Below are 25,038 nucleotides of genomic sequence, written 5' to 3'. Positions count from 1 at the left end.
TGAAATAGAGAAAATTCTTGCAAGCTCCAGGCTTCAGTTTCTGCATCTCAGAAAATTACAACTTTCTATAATTCTTTAGTTTTGCTAATTTTCCATCAGTGCTGTTTGACATAACTGGCAGAGCGGCAAGAAGACATGATAAGTGCAGAGGTAATTTAAGAGGAGATGACAGGGTTATCTGAGGCAAAGATGAAGCTCAAAAGCATGCTGGTTTCCAGAATAGCTTCGTGGCAGAGTTGACATGTAGAGAAAGTAGACAGAGTTGTCATTCTAGGGACAACAGGGCTTCTCCACCCTTCTAACTGGTGGAGAAAGAAAGCCCTTGTTCACCACTAGTGAGGGAGCTAGCTGTGTGATCCTTTTGTGAGAAAAGAATTAAAAATAGCCATAGGAAGAAATGTAAAGAATTAATGGTATTGATCCTACACATGATTCCAGGTAAAGTGAGTAGTTTGACTATAAACTACACAAAAACATTTTATAAAACAAATGCTGCCCATCACCATTCAAGATAACAGAAACAAACAGGCAGTCCAAACACTGAGTTTTTCACAGAGCTGCAAATACTATCTGGTTTGTGTGACCATAAACGAAAGAAGAGATATGAGTAGGCACCTTTCTGTAAAAGCAGTTTCTTTATTCTTTTTACCTCTCCCGCATTTCTAAAATGTACCCAATGATAAAAAAAATCTTTCATCATGACTGCTTTGCTCCTTATCTCACATTCACGTCCAAACAAATGTGGCTAAATAGTAACTACTCCCACTGGAACCAATCAGGATGCAATAAAAAGTATTCCCATTACATGAATCACATTATTTTCTATTAGATACACTCATGGCTCAAGGTGGAAATTCTCACATTCTCTTATGAGCATGAACAATGTATTCAAAAGCAAATGTTTTTCATACGGATATTGGAAGAGTACCCAGATTTGGCAGCAATGAGGAAATCAGATGAGAAAATATCTGCAAGATACAAAAGCTGCCAATTTCATAAGAAGCCAAAACTGAAATGTATTTTAGATGATGAAGGACAACTAGCAAGTCTTAGTACAGACAGATGGACAACAAACATTTTTCAGCTAAAGAACAGGTGAAGAATCACAGAATCATAGGGGTTGGAAGGGACCTCTGGAGATCACCAAGTCCAACCCCCCTGCCAAAGCAGGTTCCTTACACCAGGTCACACAGATAATCATACTGGCGGGTCTTGAAAAATCTCCAGAGAAGGAGATTCCACAACCGCCCTGGGCAGCCTGTGTCAGTGCTCCGTCACCCTCACCATAAAGAAGTTCCTGTGCACATTCATGCAGAACCTCCTGTGCTGCAGTTTCTGTCCGTTTTCCCTTGTCCTGTCTCCAGACACTGCTGAAAAGAGTCTGGTCTCACTACTTTGCCCCCCACACCTCAGATATTTAGAAACCTGGATCAGGTCCCCTCTCAGTCTTCTTTTTCTCAAGGATAAAGAGACCCAGTTCACTCAGCCTTTCTTCATAGGGGAGACCCTCCAGGCCCTTCACCATCTTTGTGGCCCTCCACTGGACTCTTTCCAAGAGAGTCTTGTCTTTTTTATACTGGGGAGCCCAGAACTGGACACAGTACTCCAGATGAGGCCTCACCAGGACAGAGTAGAGAGGGAGGATCACCTCCCTTGGCCTGCTGGCCACATTCTTTTTAATGCACTCCAGAATGCCATTGGCCCTCTTGGCCATGAGAGTACACTTCTGGCTCATGGTCAACCTGTCGTCCACCAGGACACTCAGGTCCCTCTCTACAGAGCTCCTCTCCAGCATGCCATCCCCCAGCCTGTACTGGTGCATGCAATTATTCCTCCCTAGATGCAAGACTCTACACTTGCTTTTGTTAAATTTCATCCACTTTCTGACTGCCCAGCTCTCCAGCCTGTCCAGGTCTTGCTGAATGGCAGCACAGCCTTCAGGTGCATCAGCCAATCCTCCCAACTTCATATCATCAGCAAACTTGCTGGGGGTGGCCAGTGATGAAGGCCATTGATGAAGATGTTGAACAAGGCTGGACCAAGCACAGACCTCTGGTGGACACCACTGGTTACAGGTCTCCAACCAGACTCTGCACTGCCAGAAGAAGCAGGCAGCAGCATTAATCATCCCACTACTGAAGGGACAGCCAGGAGGTATGCACAGAATATCAAAAGTAGTCTTCCAGCAGGCTCTGAGGTCCCAAAATTATGAGCAATTTTAAATTACAAAAGATATTTTAAATATTCTTCCTTCTTCAAAAGCCAACTTATCTTTCAGCTAAATGCTTTAACAAATGTATAAGTGGTCCTCTCTTACTGTCAAAAGCATCACTACAGTCAGAAAAATCATTATTTACAGTTTAAAAGATACAATTCACTGTTTAAATGACACCAGTGCTATGGCAGAAGATTAAAAAGACCAAAACATTTAATTTGAGAATGTTGATTAATGACAGACTAACTACACAATTTAGTTATCTGGAATTTGAAAGTAACTGCAGATTTATAAACAGATGTTCAAATAGTAGTCTGTAATAAATTTCAGTTCAATCTAGATCAAATATGCTGCTGCTGAACTCTTATCCTTTGAAATAAGCCATTGAAAATACTTGAGTGGGATTGAATGAGAATATTACAGTCTGTTTTATGTAACTGAGTTATACTTAGTTTCCAAAGCAAACTTCACACTGATAATGTCTGCTAAGTTGATGACCATCTATCATGTTATACTGGTGTATAAAGCATAAGTCCTTAATCCAGGCAAATATTAAAGTGTATCCTATGTTTTCTTAAGTGCCTGATCCTAGGAATATTTTCTTCCTGTGCTTAAGTAAAAATGTTAAAATGATACAGAGATTTTCTCCTTTTTTTTTCTTACTTTTATCCTTCTGTGGTTAAACCACTTGTTTTGGATATTCCCAAGCTGTTCATAATAAATTTCTTTTCACCTCAGAACCTGTCCAGTCTTGGAATAAGACAGACTGAGACAAAGACTGCGAAGGACTGAAAAGGACTGGGCAGCAGACACACAAGCTCCTGCACTTTTTGCAAGCAAGGAGTCCACGTGAGACCTTGTGGGAGTTACGTATGCACATTTTGATTGCAAATTTTGCTCTCATTTTCCTCTTTTTAATAAGTAAACACCAGTTGTTGTCCTGATTTTTAAAATGGCTTATTAAAGAAACTTACCTTAGGTTTAGCATATCTATGTTATAATGGCCTGCCAGCATACTCTTCCAATTGACTATGACAGTTGATATATCTGCTAACAGCCAGGGAAGTCAATCAGATGTTGCATGGAAATGACAGTCCTGAAACCTTGTTGGGACTACTCAGAAGAGCTATACCACATACGTACAACAGACTCAGAAAAATTCTGTCAAATTTAATCGTTTACATTGTTATTATTATCCTGGACTAGTTAAAAATGACAAAGAAAATTTGGGAAGAGGAGTGGATTTAAAGCTTGCCATCTTCGATTTGCAACTTTGTCAGTGTTCTTTTGTCATGTTGCAGGTTTTAATCTACTGTTAAACATTTCTGGGAGGAAGTTTTAATACTGCATATTAATTCTGCTCAATTAGATTCTGTATAGGATAGTTCCCAAATACAAGACAGGAATCACCTTTTTTTTTTTTTTTTCCCTAAAAGTAGAGAAGACTGAATTTTTCTGCATATGAAACAATACCAGTTACACTGCACTACTCCAATTAGACTATAGAAAGAGCACTATCTGACTACTGTATTGGAAACCCTAAAACAATTTCATCTGCCTGGAGTAAGATTTGGTATCCCTTTAAGGATCTAAATTCACAGAATCATAGAATGGCTTGGGTTGGAAGGGACCTCAAAGGTCATCTAGTGCCAACTCAAAGGATTCTGTTCTGTCATTCTAAAATCGAAAACCAAAAATGGCTAATGTATACAGTCAGTGTGTTTGTGTTGAGAACCTACACTGTGTTATAAAAATACACACATACCATTGCTCAGGTTTTGCCAAGGCATGAAATTTTAAGCAATTGCATACTGATACACAAGCAGCATGCAAGCAGCAGTACATTCGCACAGGAACATTTTTTATTCGAAACCTAGCTCACTTCAAAAAATTTGTTTGCAATGGTTTAGGGATACTTCTAGACACAGAGGTAGACAAGAAGTTCAGAAATGTAGGACTATATCAGTGAACCCTGTGGCAAGTCCTAGTGACCTGTCGAAGAAATCAACTTTCATTATTTCAGAAGCCTTTCAGTAACTGATTAATTAATCAGTCTAATTTCTCCTGTAGGCCAGCCTTTAGAAATGTTATGTATAAAAATGTACAGCAGGTGTGTCCAACCTGCAGATCAGCACAGCTTGCCCTGTGAGCATTCTCTGCCCTGCGACCGCCCTCTGCCCTGCACCATCATAGTGGTTGTTCCTATGCCAATGAGCGGCCCATGCCACCCCAGACACATAGTCATCTCTCAGCAACAACCAAACACTGGTGGGCTATTAAGGTTGTTTCAGCTGAGAACAGAACATGGGAAGGGTGCAATGCAGTGCTAACTCCACCCCTTGCACCAGTCACACACCCTCAGTCACGTCAAAACTTGCATGTATTACACATTATGTGCAATTATATAAATTCATTAGTAAAGTGTAATGACTGCCAATATTATTAGTATTTCAACTTGTCTACACTGTCTCACAAGAGGACAGAACTCAATAAATTAATAAATAAATAAATAAATAAATAAAATCATGAAGATCATTCAGTGAAAGATGGATAGAGAAGTACTTTCTTGCTGTGACAAATATCTCTCTATGCTTAATTTGTAAGGAAATTGTGTCAGTTTTCAAAGATCATAGCTTGAAAAGACATCATATGCCAAAACATGCTGCCAAATTGGATACATTTGAGAAAATTTTTTGTAAAGACAAAGTAGTGGAACCAGAAGAAGTCTGTCACCTGAACAGTTTTTTTCCTTTAAGTTGTAACTAAAAAGAACACATACAAGCTAATTATGTGGTAGCAAATTTGATTGCAACGAAGCAATACATTATTACATTATTAAGCAAAGCATGGGAAACATGGCAGATGTTACATGTTCTATTAAAAAAAAATAATAAATTTTTTGAAAATCAGTTTGACTCACCAGACTACAGCCAGACAAACTCAAAAAATGGGAAAATCTATCAGAAGAAGTTTGGAGAGGAAAGCTGCTAATTTCAAATGTTATGTTTTAGTAGTAGATACAAGTATTGCTGCCACAGATATGACTCTATTTGTCACTCCTATTGGAGATGTTGATAACAAATATAACATCACTGAAGATTCTTTGGTGCCATTAAAAGATACAATTAAATCTCTTGATTTGAATAGAGCAGTAAAAACTACATTAAAGTTATTTTCTTTAACTTGTGTGAACATATCTGGTACAGCTATTGATGGCATTGTGGCAGTGATTGATAAAAAAGGACATAAAATTAATAGAAGACAATGCAATGGCTGCTGGTAGCTGATAGCTCACATTTGAGCTCACTACAATTGTAAATCATGAAATTATGTGCTAAAGCTTTAAAAATGGACAGTGTCATGCAAATTATCACCAAATATGTGAATGTCATAAAGAAAAATGAACAGAAACATTACTATTTCCAGAAGTTCCATAAAACTATTGATGTCGATTATGAGGACATAACTTTTCCGAAGTGAGGTGGATAAGTTGGGGTAAAATACTAAAAAGATTTTATGGATGTAATCAAGTCATTTACAGAATTAAAAGAAAAATTTCTGTCAGAAAATGAAGATGAAAAGTTTCTCACATATTTAGCAATTTTGGTGGAATTGACTGCTCATTTATATGGGTGAAACAAGTGTCTTCAAAATGAAAATCAACTTATCTGTGCTATGCTTCAAACCATAATGGCATTCAAAATCAAACTTCAATTATGGCAAGCTCAAGTTATGATAAATAATTTTATGCATCTTGGTACCTTGTCTAAACACAGTTCTTTGTACATCAATGATATGCAACCTTGCTTTCCAGTTTAATAAAGAAATTTAACAATAGGTTTCAAGATTGTAAAAAAAAATCATCAGTATTTTTATTCTATATTTGCAACTCCAGTTTTAGTCAACATAAATACATAACCTGCAAATTTTCAAATGGAATGTGCAGAGTTGCAATCAGATATTTGACTCGATAAATTGATAATGTCTTCAGGACATTCTCTTCACTCAGTTCAGACTAGGCAAGTCAAAAGTTTGGACATCCAGGATGTATAGCCTTGTTATACTGCAAGTAGGATAATCAACTGCAGCAATGTATGCAGTTTAAAATATTCTACTGGAAGGAACCTATTGCAGTACTATTATTCGTTACTTAAAATCTCAGTGATGCACATCTACAGCAGAAAAGCAGTCATCAATTTAATGAGATCAGAGGTCTGTGCTGGTGAGAAAGAAACTCCTGAATAAAGTAAAAGGAAAGAAGGTCCACAAAATATGGAAAAAAATGCCTGCTCACCTGAGAAGAATACAGGAATATTGCCAGGGCCTGTAAGGGATGAAATGAGGAAGGTTAAGGCACTCTTGGGTGAAGGAGGTAAACAATAACAAAAAAGGCTTTTATATCAGCAGTAAAAGGAAGACTAGGAATATTATGGGTCCCCTATTAAATGACATGGGTGCCTTGGTAACAGGTGATGCTGAGAAGACAGAGATTCCGAATGCCTTCTTTTCTTCAGTCTTTAATGCTAACACTAGTCCTCAGGAATCCCAGATCCTGGAGGTAGGAGAGAGAGTCTGGTGAAAGAAGGACTTCCCATTGGTCATAGAGGAGTGTCTAGACAAAATCAACACACACAAATCCATGGGCTCCAATGGAATGCACCCACAAGTACTAAAGAACTGGCAGAGGTGACTGGTGAACCACCCTCTATCATCTTGGCAAACGGGAGGTGCCTGAAGACTGGAAGATAGCCAAAAGCACTCTAGTCTTCAAAAAGAACAAAAAGGAGGATCCAGAAAACCACAGACGAGTTAGTCTCACCTCCATCCATGGAAAGGAGATAGATCAGCTAGTTCTGGGTACCCTTTCCAAGCAAGGAAAAATGTTATCAGGAATAGTCAACATGGATTCTCCAAGGGGAAGTCATGCTTGACCAACTTGGTAGCCTTCTATGATATCATCATTGGCTGTGTAGATGAGGGAAGAGTAGTTGATGTTGTCTACTTCAGCAAAGCATTTGATACCATCTCCTACAACATCCTTGTTATGAAATCTAGAAAGTGTGGGATAGATAAGTAGACAGTGAGGTGGATTGAGAACTGGCTTACGGGCAGAGCTCAGAGAGCTGCCATCAGTGGCACAGTGTCTGGTTGGAGGCCTGTAACAAGCAGTTTTCACCAGGGATTGGTGCTGTATCAGGTCTTGTTCAACAACTTCATCAACCACCTGGATGAAGAGACAGAGTCCACTCTCAGCAAGTTTGCTGATGATATGAAGCTGGAAGAAGTGGCTAACACATATGAAGGTTCTGCTGCCGATTACTGAGACCTGGACAGCATGGAAGACTGGGCAGGGAGGGACCTTATGAGGTTTAACAAGAGCAAGTGTAGAGTCCTTCACATAGAGATGAATAACCGCATGTTTAAGTACAGGTTAGGGGATGACCTCCTGGAGATGAGCTCTGCAGAGAAGGACCTGAGGGTTCTGGTGGACAACAGGTTGGCCATGAGCCAACAGTGTGCCCTTGTGGCAAAGGAGGCCAAAGGTATCCTGGGGTGCATTAAAAAGACTGTGGCCAGCAGATCAAAGGAGGTGGTCCTCTTCTGTTCTGCCATGGTCAGGCCATGTTTAGAATACTGTGTCTATCTCTGGGCTCCCCAGTTCAAAAAAGACAGGGGTTCATGAGGAGATGTCCAGCAGAGGGCCACAAAGATGATAAAGGGCCTGGATCAACTCTCTTATGAGGACAGATTGAGTATCCTGGGTTTATTAATACTGGGGAAGACTGAGGAGGGATCTAATTAATGATTATAAATATTTGAAGGGAGGCAAGAGGCTAATAGATGTGGTCTGGATCTTCTTGGTGGTGTGTGGGATAGGACCAGGAGGAATGGCCTAAAACATGAACACATGAAGTTCCGTAACTCAGATGTGGAAGAACTTCCTTACAGTAAGGGTGAAGGCTACCCAGAGTGGCTGTGGAGTCTCCTTCTATGGAGACATTCAAGACCTGACTGGATGCCTACCTGTGTGACCTCTGGTAGGGTACTCACTTTAGGAGGGGGATTAGGCTTGGTCTCTGGAGGTCCCTTCCAACCCCTGCAACACCGTGCGATTCTGTATGAAATTATCAAAGCACCAGCTAATGCCTTAACTGTTTGTTTAATTGCTGGTTCTACTTGAATATAGACAATAACATTTATGATAGGGGTTAAATGGAAAAAAATCCTCCACAAAACAAGGTGATTGCTATGGAAATATCCCCTTTTCATCATCTTGTCATAAAGCCTTTAAAAATACTGTTTGTTTGTTTGTTTGCTTGTTTGTTCATTAGTTTTTAATCAAAAGAGAGGAATAGCAAAAATGAATCATATTCTTTTTCAGCTTATTAATGTAGGTCACTCTAGAAGTAACACCTCCTGTTTATTTCAAGGGAAATTACAACATATACAAAGAACCAAAGAACATTATTTCATAGAGAAAGTTCTCAGATACAAAATACCATTTTTCCACACAATCAGCACCATTAGCATCACATCTGCACCAGTAGAGGTGACCCAGTCTTTCACAGTGCTTCACCACCCACCACCTTCCTGTGCTCACATTCACCACTGGTCTCCATAAACATTCAGCAAGCACTGATTAATGCAATTTTTTCCACATGGAGGAATTTGTTTACACACTTTTGCTTCATATGCACTTCCATGTCAGATGCCCTTCTGTCAGACTGCTCCTCTACTGCCATCTGTCACAAGAGAGCAGAATGCAACAGAACAGGGTGGGAAGGTTCAACCTCTAGTGTCATAGCACCATGTTCCTCTGACATTGTGGGCCAATATAATTGACTTTATAACACTATCTAGGGAAAGCAGCTTAAAACACTGACTTTATCGACTGCACTGTATCTGAAGAACTGACCATAAAAAACACTATCAAACTGAGATTTTTATAGCAAGATTAAGTTCTATTTCAACTGCTTAGGGCTACAAATGGAGAATACTATCTGAATAGATGTCTCAGCTGGATCCTGTCTATCACTGAGCAACCTTCACCATGAATCCAAACAGAAGAAAGACAAGGGGGGAGAAGGAGAACAGGGGGAGACGTGGAGCTGAAATGGCATACCATAGACCAAGAAGGTTCAGCAGCAGAGACCAGAATAAAATTCTGGCATTCTGATGTGAATGTGAAACTTTCACTGAATCACGGAATCATAGAATCACCAAGGTTGGAAAAGACCTCTAAGATCATCTAGCCCAACCATATACCTAACACCAATATTTCCCACTAAACCATGCCTCTTAGTACCATATCGACATGTTTCTTGAACACCTCCAGGGATAGTGTCTCAACCAGTTCCCTGGGCAAACTGTTTCAGCATGTGACCACTCTTTCAGAGAAGGAACTCTTTCCAAATATCCAATCTGAATCTCCCCTGGTGCAACTTGAGACTACTCCCTCTAGTCCTATTGCTAGTTATACAGGAGAAGATGCCAATACCCACCTTGCCCATAACTTCCTTTCTGATAAGGCTTCCCTTGAGCCTCCTCTTCTGCATACTAAACAATTCCACTCTGTTCCAAGGCTGTAGTGTTGTCTGGGGTTGTTGCGACCAAAGTGCAGGACCTGGCACTTTGTCTTGTTGGACTTTATCCCACTGACCTCAGCTCAGCTCTCCAGCCTGTCCAGATCCCTTTGAAGGGCCTTCCTACCCCCAGGAAGATTAAAACTTCCTCCCAGCTTGGTGAGGTTACATTCAGATTTGTCTAGATCATCAATAAAGATATTAAATAGGGCTGGCCTCAGAACTGACCCCTGGGGAACACTACTACTGACCAGTTGCCAGGTGGACTTAATTCCCTTCACCACCACACTCTTGGCCTACCAGTTTTTCACCCAGCAAAGAGTTCATAGATTCATAGAAAGACTAGGTTGGGAAGGAGCCAAATCATCTAGCCCAACCATCCTCATACCACCACCCCTACCCACTAAGCTACTAAATCATATCCCTTAGCACCTCATCTAAACACTTCTTGAACAGTTCTAGGGACGGTGACTGTACCACTTCCCTAGGCAGGCCATTCCAGTGCCTGACCACTCTTTCAGAGAAAAAATTTTTCCTCATATCCAATTTAAATATTTCCTGGTGCAACTTGAGGCCATTGCCTCTTGTCCTCTCATTAGTTATCTAGGAGAAGATGCCAACCCCTCCTTGTAGAATAGAAGATGCCAACCCCTTCATGTAGAATAGTTCCCTGTTTTTAACAGGCTTCAGCTGAAGGCCAGTAAAAACAAACAAACAACCACATATATATATTTCTCAATTTATCAACAGGCTAAATCAGGGTAATTCATATAACACAGTACACAACCTTTTTGAACACAATAATATTTTGTGTTCAAAAAGGTACAGTCTGATCAGAATAGCCAAACATCTTGATCATACCCAGTGAAGTAACCACTTAAAAAGGTTCATAGGTTCATAGGTTCATAAGGTTGAAAGGACCTACAAGATCATCTAGTCCAACCATCCTCCTACCACTATCCCTACCAACTACTAAATCAAATCCCTTAGCACCTCATCTAAACACTTCTTGAACAGCACTAGGGATGGTGCCTCAACCACCTCCCTAGGCAGGCCATTCCAGTGCCTGACCACTCTTTCAGAAAAAAAATGTTTCCTCAAATCTAATCTAAATCTTCCCCGGCGCAACTTGTGGCCATTCCCTCTCGTCCTGTCATTACTTATCAGGGAGAAGAGGCCCACCCCCTCCTCACCACAACCCCCCTTCAGGAAGTGGTAGAGTGCAATAAGGTCTCCTCTGAGCCTCCTCTTCTCCAGACTAAACAATCCCAGCTCCCTCAGCCGCTCCTCATAAGACTTGTGCTCCAGACCCCTCACCAGTTTTGTTGCCCTTCTCTGAACACGCTCCAGGGCCTCAATGTCCTTCTTGTAGTGAGGGGCCCAAAACTGAACACAGTACTCCAGGTGTGGCCGTACCAGAGCTGAGTACAGGGGGATGATCACCTCCCTGCTCCTGCTGGCCACACTATTTCTAATGCAGGCCATGACGCCATTGGCCTCTTGGCCACCTGGGCACATTGTCGGTTCGTGTTAAGCCGAGCATCAACCAACACCCCCAGGTCCTTTTCCTCTCTACATTCTTCAAGCCAGTTTGCCCCAAGCCTGTAGCATTGCATGGGGTTATTGTGGCCAAAGTGCAGGACCCGGCACTTGGCCTTATTGAACCTCATCCCATTGTCCTCAGCCCAGCTATCCAGTCTATCCTGATCCCTCTGAAGGGCCTCTCTACCCTCAGGCAGATCAACACATCCTCCCAACTTGGTGTCGTCTGCGAACTTACAGAGGGTACACTCGTCTAGGTCATCAGTAAAGATATTAAACAAGACGGTCCCCAATACCAACCTCTGAGGGACACCAGTCATAATGGGACACCAGCTGGACTTAACTCCGTTAACCATTACCCGTTGGGCACGGCCCTCAAGCCAGTTCCTTACGCAAAGGAGGGTATATCTGTCTAGGCCACAGGCTGCCAGTTTCTCCAGGAGAATACTGTACGAGACTAGGTCAAAGGGTTTGCTTAAGTCTAGGTAGACTACATTGACAGCCTTTCCTTCATCTACCAGTCTGGTCACCCAGTCATAGAAGGAAATGAGGTTAGACTAGCATGACCTGCCATTCATGAACATGTACTGGCTGGGCCTAATCCCTTGGTTGCCATGCACATGTCATGTGATCTCCATCAAGTTTATATGTGCAAGCCATGGGCTGCCAGCTTCTCAAGGAGAATACTGTGGGTAACAGTGTTGAAGGCTTTGCTGAAGTCTAGGTAGACTACATCACCAGCCTTTCCTTCATCCACCAGGTGGGTCACTCAATCATAGAGGGTCAGGTTGGCCGAACAGGACCTGTCTTCCATGTACTCATGCTGTCTGGGCCTGATTCCCCGGTTGTCCCACACATGCCATTTTGACAGTAACATCAACTGAGCCATGTCTTCACAGCAGGATCTCAGCATTCCCTGCCAATGCCCAACATCTGTTGCACCCAACACATATTGAGATGGCATTTCTCATCTAATGAAAGTGCCCCTCCACAAGAAACTGAGGACCTAGAGCATGTCCAGAGAAGGGTAATGAAGCCAGTGAGGGGTCTGGAACAGAAGTTTTATGAGGAATGACAGAGTGAACTGGGATTGTTTAGTCTGGAGAAGGGGAGGCTCATGGCAGACCTTAATAGCTCTTTACAACTACCTGAAAGAAGGATCGACCTGAAAAGAGGTAGTATCAAGGTGGAGGTTGGCCTCTTCTCCCAAGTTACTAGTGATGAGATGAGAGGAAATGGCCTTAATTTGCACCAGACAAGTTCAGGTTGAATATTAGGAAAAAAATTCTTGGGAAGGGTGGTCAGGTATAAGAATAGGCTGCCCGAGAGTAACTATTCCTGGAGGTTTTCAAGAAGTGGGTAGATGTGCCTTTGAGAGGTATGGTTTAGTGGTATAGGTTGATGAGTTGATAGTTGGACTAAATGATTTAGCAGTCTAACCTTAATGATTCTGTGATTCTGTGTAAAGATGATCTACTCTCTTACAATTTACAATGCAGGACATGCTCCATTAATTCAAGTTGAAGATTATATACAATGCTTGTAAATGTCTCAATGGACTGAAATGAAATTTGCCCTAAAAATGCCAGTGGCACAGAAATGTAGACACAGAAGTAACATGTGAATGCCATTTATAATTGAGGTAGAAATAGATTAGATACATCATAAACTAATTTATTGTGCAAGCTAAGTTCCAACATTTAAACACAGACCTTTAATAAACTACTTTCACTGAACCTCAAGGCAGAAATAATTATCAAAGTCAGTTGTAGAAACCCATTCATAATTATACCATCTCACTGATATTCTCAGAAAAATTACATTGTTACAATTTTTACAACTGTGTGAGAATCCTTGTTTATCATGTACAGATTAGATGAGAAGAGCATCCTCTCTTCTAATTGTTTTCTGTGAGCAGGGGGTACGACAGAATAGCTAAAATAAAGCAAGTAGTCTGTATATAAGCTTCCTGTTCACCAGCATCAGCAGGCCTGCAGCAATAAGGATCAAAGGAAGGAACACATTACTATGGTGAAGATCATGTTATATCACTGCTAAAAAAGGCATCTAGTTAAAAAGAATGTTATGGTAATATGAAAAAAAAACTGCACCAAAACCATCTGAGAAAGTCAGTATTTGCACACATCTATGGTTAACTGTGCACTAAACTGCTATCTGAACCCCTGCTTTTACACATAAAAACACAAACATCCTGTTTTCTCTCTTCATAGGTACACATGAAGCCCTGAGATTAATTTTGCATTTGGCACCTCAGAGGCAAATCTCAAAGCACTGTAAAAATGTAAAAAACAACCTGTAAAAAAACAAAGACATAGCTGAGAAAAACAAAGACATAGCAATACTCACAATCACATGAAAATATTTAGACATTACTTCACTCTAAGAGAGAGGTGGGCTTAATGCAGCTTTCAAGAATTTTCAGTTACAGAACTTCTATTTCAACTGGATTTTGATTCTAAATCTTCCTCATAAAATGTGGCTGCAATATGTATCTTTCTGTACAGACATTTTTAGTGCCATCTCCTGGTTGTAACAAAAAACTGAAAAATCATACATTAAATCATATACTAAGCTTGCCCATGCTTTCTTGCCAGCCTTTTATCTGGAAAAACTCTTTGGACAATGTTGACAACAGTAAGATGTCATAGTAAAAAAAGGTGTAAAACTTGATAAACACAGCTCATTACCTTCAACTGGCTTTCCCCAGTCTGCAAGAGTAATATTCGAGTATGGAAATTTTAATGCATGACCTACACATGAGTATACTCTTCCACTATATTGTTGTATTTTAGATAGTTACAATCAATTTTAAAACAATATCTATGCCCATGAGGCGCAGAATAAAAATATAAGGCTGAAATATAAGAGAAGTTAAAGTATCCTCTTAACACAGATTTGTTAAGTGTTGGCAAAATGCATAATACTCTTGAGGGATTTTACAGTTTCTGAGTATATTAGAGCCTTTCTGGCATTAAGCCTAATGCTCTCCAGGGAATCTTTGTAAGTCGCCTTGGGCCTTTATAACACTTCATCCGATATACATGTTGGTACTACTAGTTATTTACAACTTCTTGAATATTTTGTTCTTAAACAAAGTTTTGAACACTTACTTAAATTAAAAACTCTAAAAATGAACTGTCAATGTCACTAAATTACTGCCTTCTGTTGCTAATTTTCTTAAGTTTTCCAAACATCATTTATTTTCAGGAGGTTTTTGGAGTTGAGACATGACTGAAACATGTCAGATGAAATAAATAAACCTGAAACAACCACTCCAAAGGAATGTCTTTCAACAGGAATCCACCAACCTTTACATTAAGTAGACCTTTTGTAAATACTATATATAAACGTGTGACAAAATCCAAAGATAGCTTCCTCAAGCCTAACTAGGATTGTAGTCCTATATTACAACCTCCTCATCCAATGCCTCGAACTAATTCCAGAATTAAGCTTAAAGAGTCCCTCGTTCTCATCTGCCCTGTTGGCAAGTCCTAGACAGGACAGAGAAATCCATCAAGATCCATCCCTGTTTGATCAAGAACAAACGTTATCAACATTTGTCAGAGTTGTAATTAATTACTTCCTTGCCTTGACAGGTCGTGTGTTCCTTTTCAAACACATCAAGTCCACTGAAGCATATACAAGGCTGGAAAACCTGTCAAACTCGATATAATTAAGATCATTATCACTTAATCACTTTGCTGTACCTAAACATTGTCAAGAAGTAGTCTTAAAAAAAGATGAAAATCGATGAAAAAAAAAAAAAAAGACCGCTTCAAAAGAAAGTAAGACCTGAGTCAAGCTTTCTTCATAAGGAACTGCACAGAATACTGATGAACAACTTGTTTTCAGGCTGTGCCAAGTGAAACATAAAAACAACAGTACTAGAGAGCAAAGTAAGTATGTAAAAAAGATTTCAAACGAGGCTCAAGCTGCTTACTGATTAACACTTCTGAACATAACAGACTTCACAGACCTATCTAGTTATTGTTCAGAAGTGAAACAGACTCTCTTGGAGAATGGAGACAAATGAACGTTCGTATTCAGGTTTAACAGTTCTCACACAGCTTAACAGCATTGGAGGTGTTGTTCCTTCCAAAGTCTATGATAAAAGCCAAAAAGACCTTCCCTCTCCATCCTTCTTCCCCCCCCAAAAAAAATTTCCAAGCTATAATATAGCCTCAGACTCACATGTTGAGTAGAGCAGTTTTACTAGAGCAACCAGGATGGAACAAAAAGGCAAGCTCAGTTTCCAAGTCTGAGAATCTCTACATCTGCAGTGTCATCTGCTGCTAGAGACAACATGGGGAGCAAGAATATCTCTCTCTGTTGACTGAGAGCTGCTTACAATTTCTAGAAAGTCTTGTAAAACATACTAGCTCAAATCACAAACATATAAGAAAAGAAGACCAAAAGCCTTCCCCCTTTCTGTGTCCACCTGCTGTGAGTTGGCATCTCTCTGCTGTGTTATAAGCACAATGGCTGGAAGTGCAGCAGCTACACCACCTCCACAAACAGCACCTCAGTGGATAACAGTGATCACAGAAATTCTCCACTGGACAAATTCAAGCTGCTTGAAGACTACAGTATATTATCTAACATGACAGGAAAATCAGCTTCTAAGCCTCAAATGAACTTCCATAAATTCATAAGCATGATTGCAGTGATTCAGACCAAGGATCCAGCTCCTCCAACAGGACCCTACCGTCCACTTCCAAACTAGACAATGATGAGGGAAACAGTCCAGGTGTCCTCCACTACCTAAACTGCCACAAATATGTTTGTTTTTAATAACCCTTGATGAACTTCAGAAAAAAATACATTTTCATACATAGAGTAAGAGAATAGATACAGATATTGAATAAACTGCCTCCCCAAAAACACATGGTGCCTTCTGAAATATTGGAGATTTTAATTACTATGTTATCACAACAGCCCTCAGGACATGCCTGAACATCATGCAGCTCACATTCAAAAAAAAATATTGTCTGTACAGATAAGTGAATAAGACAAACAATAAGAAAAACTACTAGGTCCTTAAGAAGAAATACTGCTCAGATATGTGTATTTAGAGAAGATAAGCTAAGTAATAGATCTTCAAATATATAATGTGGTCTTGGTATCACTACAGATGTAATTTGAACTATTCCAAGATTAGAATTTCTTTTTGAATTTACCCTATTAATAGAACATACAGTATAAAGCTGGATTTTTTTTCTTCATTATATTATTTTTCAGTACAGGACATCTGTCAAAACTTCTGCACTGAAAAGAGAATATGAAGGCCAATGCTATCACATTATGGTCATCTATCTTCCCCTGCTGTTCTTACCCCTTTCTGCTTATTTTTAACTTGATGTCTCTCCAGTTCTCTGTCACCTTAGCAGTTACTGTCAATACAGATCTGCTTTCAAAGTCGGAGCAAATCTAGTAAGTGTGAAACTGTTCACAAAAATGCTCAAATACACATAACAATCAAAATTAGAGACTGTAGCTATTCAGTATCAGTTATATTTACTGGTATGCTTGCATTTTGCACCAAATTTCTGCATAGAAATATTTTCTTTGGGTATATATATCATTGTCTGTTAAGACTTGCTTTTTTCCTCCGTATAGCAAAAATCTACAGTATGCTTTTATGTACTCATCCTTCACAAAAGTGTAACAGTTTCTCTTAATGTCACTTGAGGTGGCATTATTGAAAAGAGAACAGTAAAGCTATTTTCTAAAACCACTAATAAGTCCGTTTTGTATCTCCCTGCTTTTACTATTCTGTATGTTTTAGAGTTAAAAAGAGAAGAAAAAAAATTAAAAACTCCACACTTCTGAATTCTGCAAAATTATATAAATCACATTGAGACTACTATAAGAGGAAAACCATTGACTTCTTGAGAAAAAAGCTTTATTTTTGAGAAGAACTGCATTGTTATATGAATAGTTTACAAGGTTTATAGTCCTGTTTATAGTGTTTATACAGAATATCAGGGATCGAAGTCTTAGAAAATTAACTGGATGCAGCTAAGTGGTTGAGTTTTAGTTCTTACATAGTGAATATATTTATTTAACTTTGTAAGCAGTATTGTTAATAAAAATGGTATTAAAGCAGAAGAAATTATTAATCTGAACCAATAGAAACATAGAATCTGAAGTTCATGGTATCTAAAGCTTGTAGTATCTTCTTCCATAGTAACTACTCTTTTTGCATTTTATAAAATTTCTGCACCACCAAAGCAAGCACTAGATGTCCACCAAGGAATATTTAAATGCATTACTATAGGCCTGACTCAGCAGAACTCTCAAGCAGGCAGTTAACTTTGGACTCATTCTGAAATACTGCTTGCTTCAAGTTTGTGTGCCATGCTGAAGAGAATGGACTTACTGAATTTTTATACAAAGCAAAGTGAAGAATGAAAATCAAGAGAGGAAATACACGTAGAGTAAAAGAAGAAATCTCTGCCTCCTTATATGCATTTGCACTCAAATAAAAATCAAAGCTTTTCTTGGTATTTCAAAATATTTAACTCTTTTCCATCCAAGAAATCCTCAGATCTATCTACATTAAGTTCTCAAAGTAAGATATCCTAATTCCTCAAAAGTAACATCTCAATTTCCAGCATGGTCAGAAGTAATAACTACTGAAATCTTAAAGTTCTCTTTAATCCTTACAGACCTAGGAGCAAACAGGTAATTACAGATAGATACATAAATCTCTGATGTAAAAGCACTTACCCATCGAGGACCAGCCTACAAATCTTGTGAGAGCTACATTTCATTATTTTCTACAGCATACACAGTGGTTTCAAAAACTGGATTGCAAATTCATGGTTGAGACATGCTCCAAGGTGCTTTACAGCTTGCCCCGTCTAAGTGCATTAAAAACTATGACTATACTGCTGCTTTCATGAATAAGCAGTTATTAGTCATGGATGGAAAGCTGTGTTTGTGCATCCAAGATGGAATATTTCTGACAGTGCTCACAAAATTCTGTCTCTACAGAGCACAAAGTGAGTATTTTGATTTGTTGAGTTAGGTCAGAAAAGCAAAGTAAGCGCTGTTTATAAGGAAACACGGGACAGGGTGTATGAGCAACGGATACAATGTTCCAAGCCATAATCAAGTGATGAATTACTTTAGTGAAAAATAGTAAAACATTCAGTTTCAATATTTCTTCTGTTTCAGTAAAAGAATGCTAAAGAAGAGACAGGATTTCATTGACTAAAACTACTATCAACTAGGTATACAATACTAGAGAAGTGTAATTATCTGTATATAGAAACAACATTTCCATATTCTTGCTGTCTTGTCTTCAAAGACTGTGGACCTGGACCCTGTGATAAAGGCTTCCCATTTGTAACAACTTGCCTACTTAGAGCAGGAAGATGAATTGTACTGTTAATGATGCAGCTCTGAGGACCTACCCCTCCTGCAAGAGATATGTGGAGAGCATGTTTCCAATAGCTGGGCTTGGGCTGCTGCTACCTGAAGACTGGTAGGGCACTTCTGCATGAATCCTGGTAAGTGGGATCTGCTGTCCACTGACTACCACAGGACCACAAGGAATATCCATGGTCTAGTGTCTCATATTGTATGAACTCCTGTTCATTTATAAACAGTTCATGTAATCAAAGTGTATTTTTACGGACCCACAGCTATGACTGACGTCAATCCAAAGTCAGCAAGTAATCTGAGTAATCCATCACTGTAAATGTCTGTTTAAGAAAGAATACATTAAAAACAAACAAACAAAACGACAACAACAAAAAGATATTGTAGTTAATAACACCAAATAAAAGAGAGGTCTGCCCAGGGCTCTTAACTCTGTGACATCACTGGCTACAAGCAACAAAGTACAAGTGCTACACGGCCTGTCAGGAAGGGAGAACAAAGCTAAGCAAAGGTTCACACCCTCAACACAAAGAGAACCTGCCCCTTCAAAAGCTGAAGTCTGCAATAAGGTCAGCTACCTTCACATTAGCTAAACCAGCCATGAAATGAAGTGAATGCTAAGCAAGTGAAAGAATGCAGCCAGGACTGAAAAGACTCCTTGATAGAGTGTGATTATGACCATGAATGGGCTATCTCCTCTTTTCCTATCACCTTCTTGGTCTGTTAATTAAAATGGTGCTGCAAAGCAAACACAGCAGGACAGCACGATGCAGATGTAGACAAAAAAGGAAAGAGATGCCAGTTCACATTCTGAATAATGTACACACAAGAAAATGGAAAGGGAAATGCAAAACCACAGAAATGCCCCTGGCCCTCTCAACTCTTGTGGGGATTCACTAACATGCACAGCATGGCAGTATTCAAAAGCTTAACTGCAGTCCCTGCAGTCTATTGTAAATCTGCAGATATGCTCTAACTTAGATATCATCATTCAGTTGCAAATTTTCAAGAATATCTTCCAATTTATGCCAATAATTTTGCAACTCTGACTTTCCACTACGACACTTTTCTTTAGTTTTCTCATTACTTCAATCTTGGAAGACAGAACATAAATGGTCTAAGTGATCTCAGCCATGACCTAACCAATGGCAGTATCAAAGAATCATAGAGTCACAGAATCATCAAGGTTAGAAAAGACCTTCAAGGTCATCCAGTCCAACTATCCACCCACCACCAATATTTGCACACTGATCAGTGTCCCTCAGTACAACATCTGAACATTTCCTGAACACCTCAACTAGATCTAAACATTTCCTGACCTAAAAAAAGATTTGTAGAAAAAAGCTGCACTTGTCAGTGCAAATCACTAGGCTAAGATGTCACACAGATTGGATAATATTAGCCCCAATTCAGCTGAACAGTACATACCCAACTTTAATCACTAGGTTCACATGTTTAATGTTAAGTACACATTCAAGTAGTTTGTTGAATCGTGGATTCAGTGCCTGGTTAACTTGTTTAGATGCACAAATTAAGTGGATAGAAATAAAACTGAGTTCAGCTTCCATTATGGTTTTCATTCATGTATGTATTATGATTTGAACCAAACATTTCAACTATTCTGCAACAAAACACTGAGCTATAACTTTTATCTTCAGCACATGAGATTTTCAGCATTGAAGCTGTGAACTGACAAAAGAAAAAAAGCATAACACTAAACAGGCCTTTTGCAAAACTGCATTCATAGCACATCTCCAGGACAGAGTAAAAGCCATCTAAGTTACTACACATGCATAGCTACTCACATGAACATACACTGCTCATCAACAATGAAAGGCATATTTACATTCAAGGCAAAAGCAACATCTTGACTGACATTTTTAAGAAGAGATACCGTATCAACATTGAAATGGTTACAAACAAGATGTATTCTAAGCATTACTTTTCCTTTTTATTTTTGTGTATCACAGGGAAAAAATAACTAACTCATCTAGTACACAAATTAAATGCAAACATTAATTTTCATGCCTAGCTGAAGCACGAATCACTCTAGTTCAATTCAGCTAACAACAGGCAGAGCTGAATGTTCTGAAATTCTCAGTTAGTTTTAAAAGCAGAATGTTCTTTGTCCTAACACAGGTGAGTAGCTCCTTAGAAAAGGACACACAAAGGCACTTGTTTCACTGGCAAGGCAATATAGCATGGCACTATGAATTGGCAACAAATAAAGAACATTCTTGTCAATAATCCCTGTCTGCAAAAAGTACTAATATAATTCAAGAAATACATGACAAATGCATCAGCTTTACTTAGTAGAAGTGCCTTTACTTCAATCAGCAGAAGTACACACAGTTTACACACACATGCCAGCTCAGGTAAAATCCAGGTCAAAGCTGATTGGTTTCCCTGCTGTTCTCCTGTGGATTGTATTTTACAATGATGAAGAAAGTGCTGTGTTGTCTTTGCCTTGCTTTTATCACTGGCTACTGATGTTTTTCTGCATTTGGAGAAAAGACCTCTGGGCCTCTAATTTCTTTCCTAAAGCCAGTAAGATATATTTTGAACCAAATGGTCTGCAAGTGCATGCAATAGAACTTTTGTTCATTTTGATGAAAGCAGAAGCAAGTTATTTCTCTAGAATTCATTTTTTATTTTCCTGATTGAAGAAGTATAACACTACTTTAATGTGCAAATAAAATATTAGAACACGTTGAAGGGTTCCTTCATTCACTTCACTTCCCCATCTTTTTCAATGATTTCTGTAATTTTAGTATTTTTTATTTGGTAGCAAATGCCCTTCCATTGGTTTCATTTGTTTAGTACCAGCTTTCATCAAAATGCCATTCTCATATCAAAGCCAGCAGGGTCAAACTGATTCAAACTAAAACACCAGATATACCTGGAGGTGCATTAAAGCATATGTAACAAACTAAAAAACTGGAGGATGCTAATTATGTTCAAACTGTCTATCTGACTTTCACATCATAAATAGCTCCTGATCATAGCAACTTACATGACACTTAGAAATTCTGAATAAGATTGAAACTTACATAAATTAAAAATACAAGAATACCAAAGAAAAGAACATTACAACTGTGCTAGATTATTTTTTTCTTAGCCATACTAGAGAAACACAAGCACTTGCCCCTTACATTGAGATATTCCTCTCCATCAATGAGACATTGAAGTGCCCTCTCTTACTCATGCTGATGTCAAAGGAAATATAATTAGGTTGACTGCTTCTGAAGTATCTTTTTTTTTAAGCTGACATTACTCAAAGCTCTATGACTGTACTTCTATCAATAACAACATGACAACATAATTACTTAAATTCACAACAATTTTCAGAAAACCATGTAGCAAAATTTAAAGTCAGACTGAACCCCTGGAAGATGTGAGCAGTAATCCCTCAGAAATCAAAAGAATTCACAATCCTGTGCCAGCAGCATAGTATACCACACCATCTTCTGTTCCAGTGCAGTTTAGGAGGTGCTGGCTTACCACCTCGCCCACTGGAGTAGGAGCCTAACACCCTTCAACTCCAGTAAGAACTGAGACAATCTGCTCCAGAAGTCATTTTAAGAAGACGTAATGAAACTAGCTCAGGAGACACACAGTCACGTGATATTTATCACATATGGGCACTTTGCACATCAGGTAGCAACCACCATCCCAAACCAACTAAGTCTGGATCCTTGAGCTCCATAGTGGCTGTCACACACCACAGGAAGCAGATGTGGTCATTCCTCCTTGTGCTCCTGGACTGCATGCTGCAGGACTGCTGTACACTGCATCCTCAGCCCACAGTCGACAGAGACAACCTCTCCCCTATCTGCCTGCCCAGGCTGTCTCATCTCAGCCTCAGTAATCATCCCATGCCTACAGAAACAGGGCCCTGGAAGCTCCTGCTGTTGCTGTGCTCTTCAGTTGCATGTGACAAGCATGCACCCAGGCAGAGGATGCTGACCTCTGGCTTAATAACTCATTTTCTGAAAAGTGCACGCACACCATATGAAGCACTGGTATGATGCCTACTGCACAGTTTGTTTAGCTCACAGACAAAACAATGATAGTGATGGGTTTTCCTTTTCCTTAACAAGAGAAGAAGTTTCAACTGGATAAGAATGGATTGAACAGAATGCTGGAAATTAGGGTTGGGACAACATGCAAATTAGGAATAACAGCTGCAGTAAGGGAAACTAACGTGGTTTCAAACATTAAACTGCAAAATAAGCCTTCCACTCAGTTTACTTAAAATCTTCCTGGCCCTCTAAGCTATCTGCCATCTCAGAAGCCACACACTGCTGAGAACAGCATGTATCTCAAAGAGCATCCACTGATTGGCAGCTCGTGTCCTTTTCATCACACCTGTACTTTGGGACTACCACAGAGGCATATTTCCAACTGCATCACCCTGATGTTACCTCATTTTTGTTAAACCCAGGTGGTCAGCTAGGGAAAGCAAGGGGAGGGATATACAGCCTGAGGGTTTCTGGTCCTCCAAGACTAACAGAAAATCTTCTTGATAAAGCATCAATGAGCCAGGCACAAGAAAAGCCAAAGGAGGTTCTCTGCAGCACTGTAAGATTACCACCAGCCTCTAAACATGACTGAGTTTCTCAGAGCTAGCATAATAAAATATACTAATTACTTATTACTTGCATCACTGTAATTCCTGGGAAGATTAGTCACAGTAAGGAATGCCTTTGTGCGAGGAGCTGTACAAACACAGCACAGAATGCAGCCACTGCTAGTGCTGCGACTATCACCAGAAGGGCAGCCGTTATCAGAGGGACAGGGTGATGTACATCCTCGTGCAACTGGGACCCAGCACTTTTACGGCCCCACTAGAAAAACTTTCTCAGGTCTTTGCGATGGTAATTAGTCTCCTCAACCTTTTCTCCTTTAGGACTGAAGGCAGCAAGGCAATGCTACTGCAAGTGGCTGCTATAGCACAACAGCACGAGCTTTTCCAGGAGCAGTGTTACTCTCATTAGGATGAGCTACAAATTTTGGGAAGCTGTTGGAGAAATCCAACGCAACCTGGCGGCAGCGAGCTCCTGACCGAGGCACGCTTTACAGTGTGCTGCTGACAGCTGCAGCACCCTCACACGTTGTGGCTTCTGAGAAACCCGACTCTTGCGCCTTGTACTCACTCCGCGGCCCCTCTCACGTTGCCCATCATGACTTTGGACCCTCCAGGAGCGCGGCCTCAATTGCTGACACTGCAGCATCAGCAACGGAGAGGTGCGAGTGCAAGCAGGACCCGGCACGACACTGGCAGTGTCCCCGTGGGAGGCAGAGCCACTGGGGTCAGAGGCACCTGCCCCTCTGTCCCTCTCCCACTAATGCGCTGCTGCGGGCGGATGTCCCAGGAGACGGCCACCACCACCCGTACAACACCCACACACCTCGCAGCTGAAGCTTCAGCAGCTTCAGCCCGACCCAAAAGCTGCCCGCGGTCTCGGGAGAGGAGGACACAGCTGAAAGCCGCGAATATCGTGGCTGTGATGCCAGGGAGGCTGAGCTGCCTAGTCCCAGCTCTGCCTCTCGCACAGCACAGCCGAGCCCGGCTGACGGCCGGCCCCGGGACAGCCGCCGTGTGGTCCGGGCACCGGGGCCACGCCTCGCCCCTTCCCTTCCCCGCCCCGCCCCGCCCAGCCGCCCTTCCGAGCCGCCGGCGGCAGTCGCGCTGTCCTCAGGCGGTTACCTATCTGCGCTTATTCACTCGCGGCGCGACTTGTCTGCTTGGAGGGCGTGCGTCCCGTCCTGTCAGACGGCGCTGCGCTCTACTCTCGCGGCAGCAAGCTGGCCAGCGCGGTGAGTAACGGCCAGCTAACCTCACCACGGCCGCGTTTGTTTGGCTTTCTGTCCCCCGCAATTCCCCGCGCCCGCTCTCTCCCCCCGCTATGACGCAGGGGACGGGAGCTGCCGACTCACCCTCTCCCGGCAGCGGAGGGGACGAGCCCTCCCCTACCCTTCCCCGGGGACTGAGGGCAGGTGGGACTGGACGGAACGGGACGCGGAGCCGTTGCTCACGCCTCTCCTCGCTCACCGCTCACCTCCGGCCTCCCCGGCGACAGCGCGGAACCCGGCCGGGCCATGCCGTCATGTGCCCGCCGGCCCCGCCGTTAACCCTTGCGGCGGCCGCGGCTCTGCTACTGCTGGACGGGCATTGCAGGGGATGAGGGCATTGAGGGTTGGCACGAGGAGCTTTTTGGAGCTGCATGGGGATTTAAAGGGACTACGCAGGTCTGTATGGATATGTAAGGGGCGAGGGGAGGCTGCTGG

The 25,038-nt window shown here is 41.0% G+C and overlaps 1 protein-coding gene across 1 annotated transcript in view; it reads right to left on the bottom strand.

Moving 5' to 3' along the window:
* GLIS3 (GLIS family zinc finger 3) overlaps positions 1 to 24,748 on the bottom strand; it is a 159,590-nt gene extending 134,842 nt beyond the window's left edge. The window contains exon 1 of the mRNA XM_065744177.1: positions 24,688 to 24,748. The gene's annotated coding sequence lies outside the window, so the exon portion shown is untranslated. The remainder of the gene's footprint in view (positions 1 to 24,687) is intronic.
* Positions 24,749 to 25,038: the final 290 nt, after the last annotated feature.

The sequence above is a fragment of the Cyrtonyx montezumae genome, unplaced genomic scaffold (genome assembly GCF_038088225.1).
Source record: "Cyrtonyx montezumae isolate F1298 unplaced genomic scaffold, pur_monq_1.0 scaffold_30, whole genome shotgun sequence".
Taxonomy (NCBI): domain Eukaryota; kingdom Metazoa; phylum Chordata; class Aves; order Galliformes; family Odontophoridae; genus Cyrtonyx; species Cyrtonyx montezumae.
This window is presented reverse-complemented; position numbering and strand designations above follow the sequence as displayed.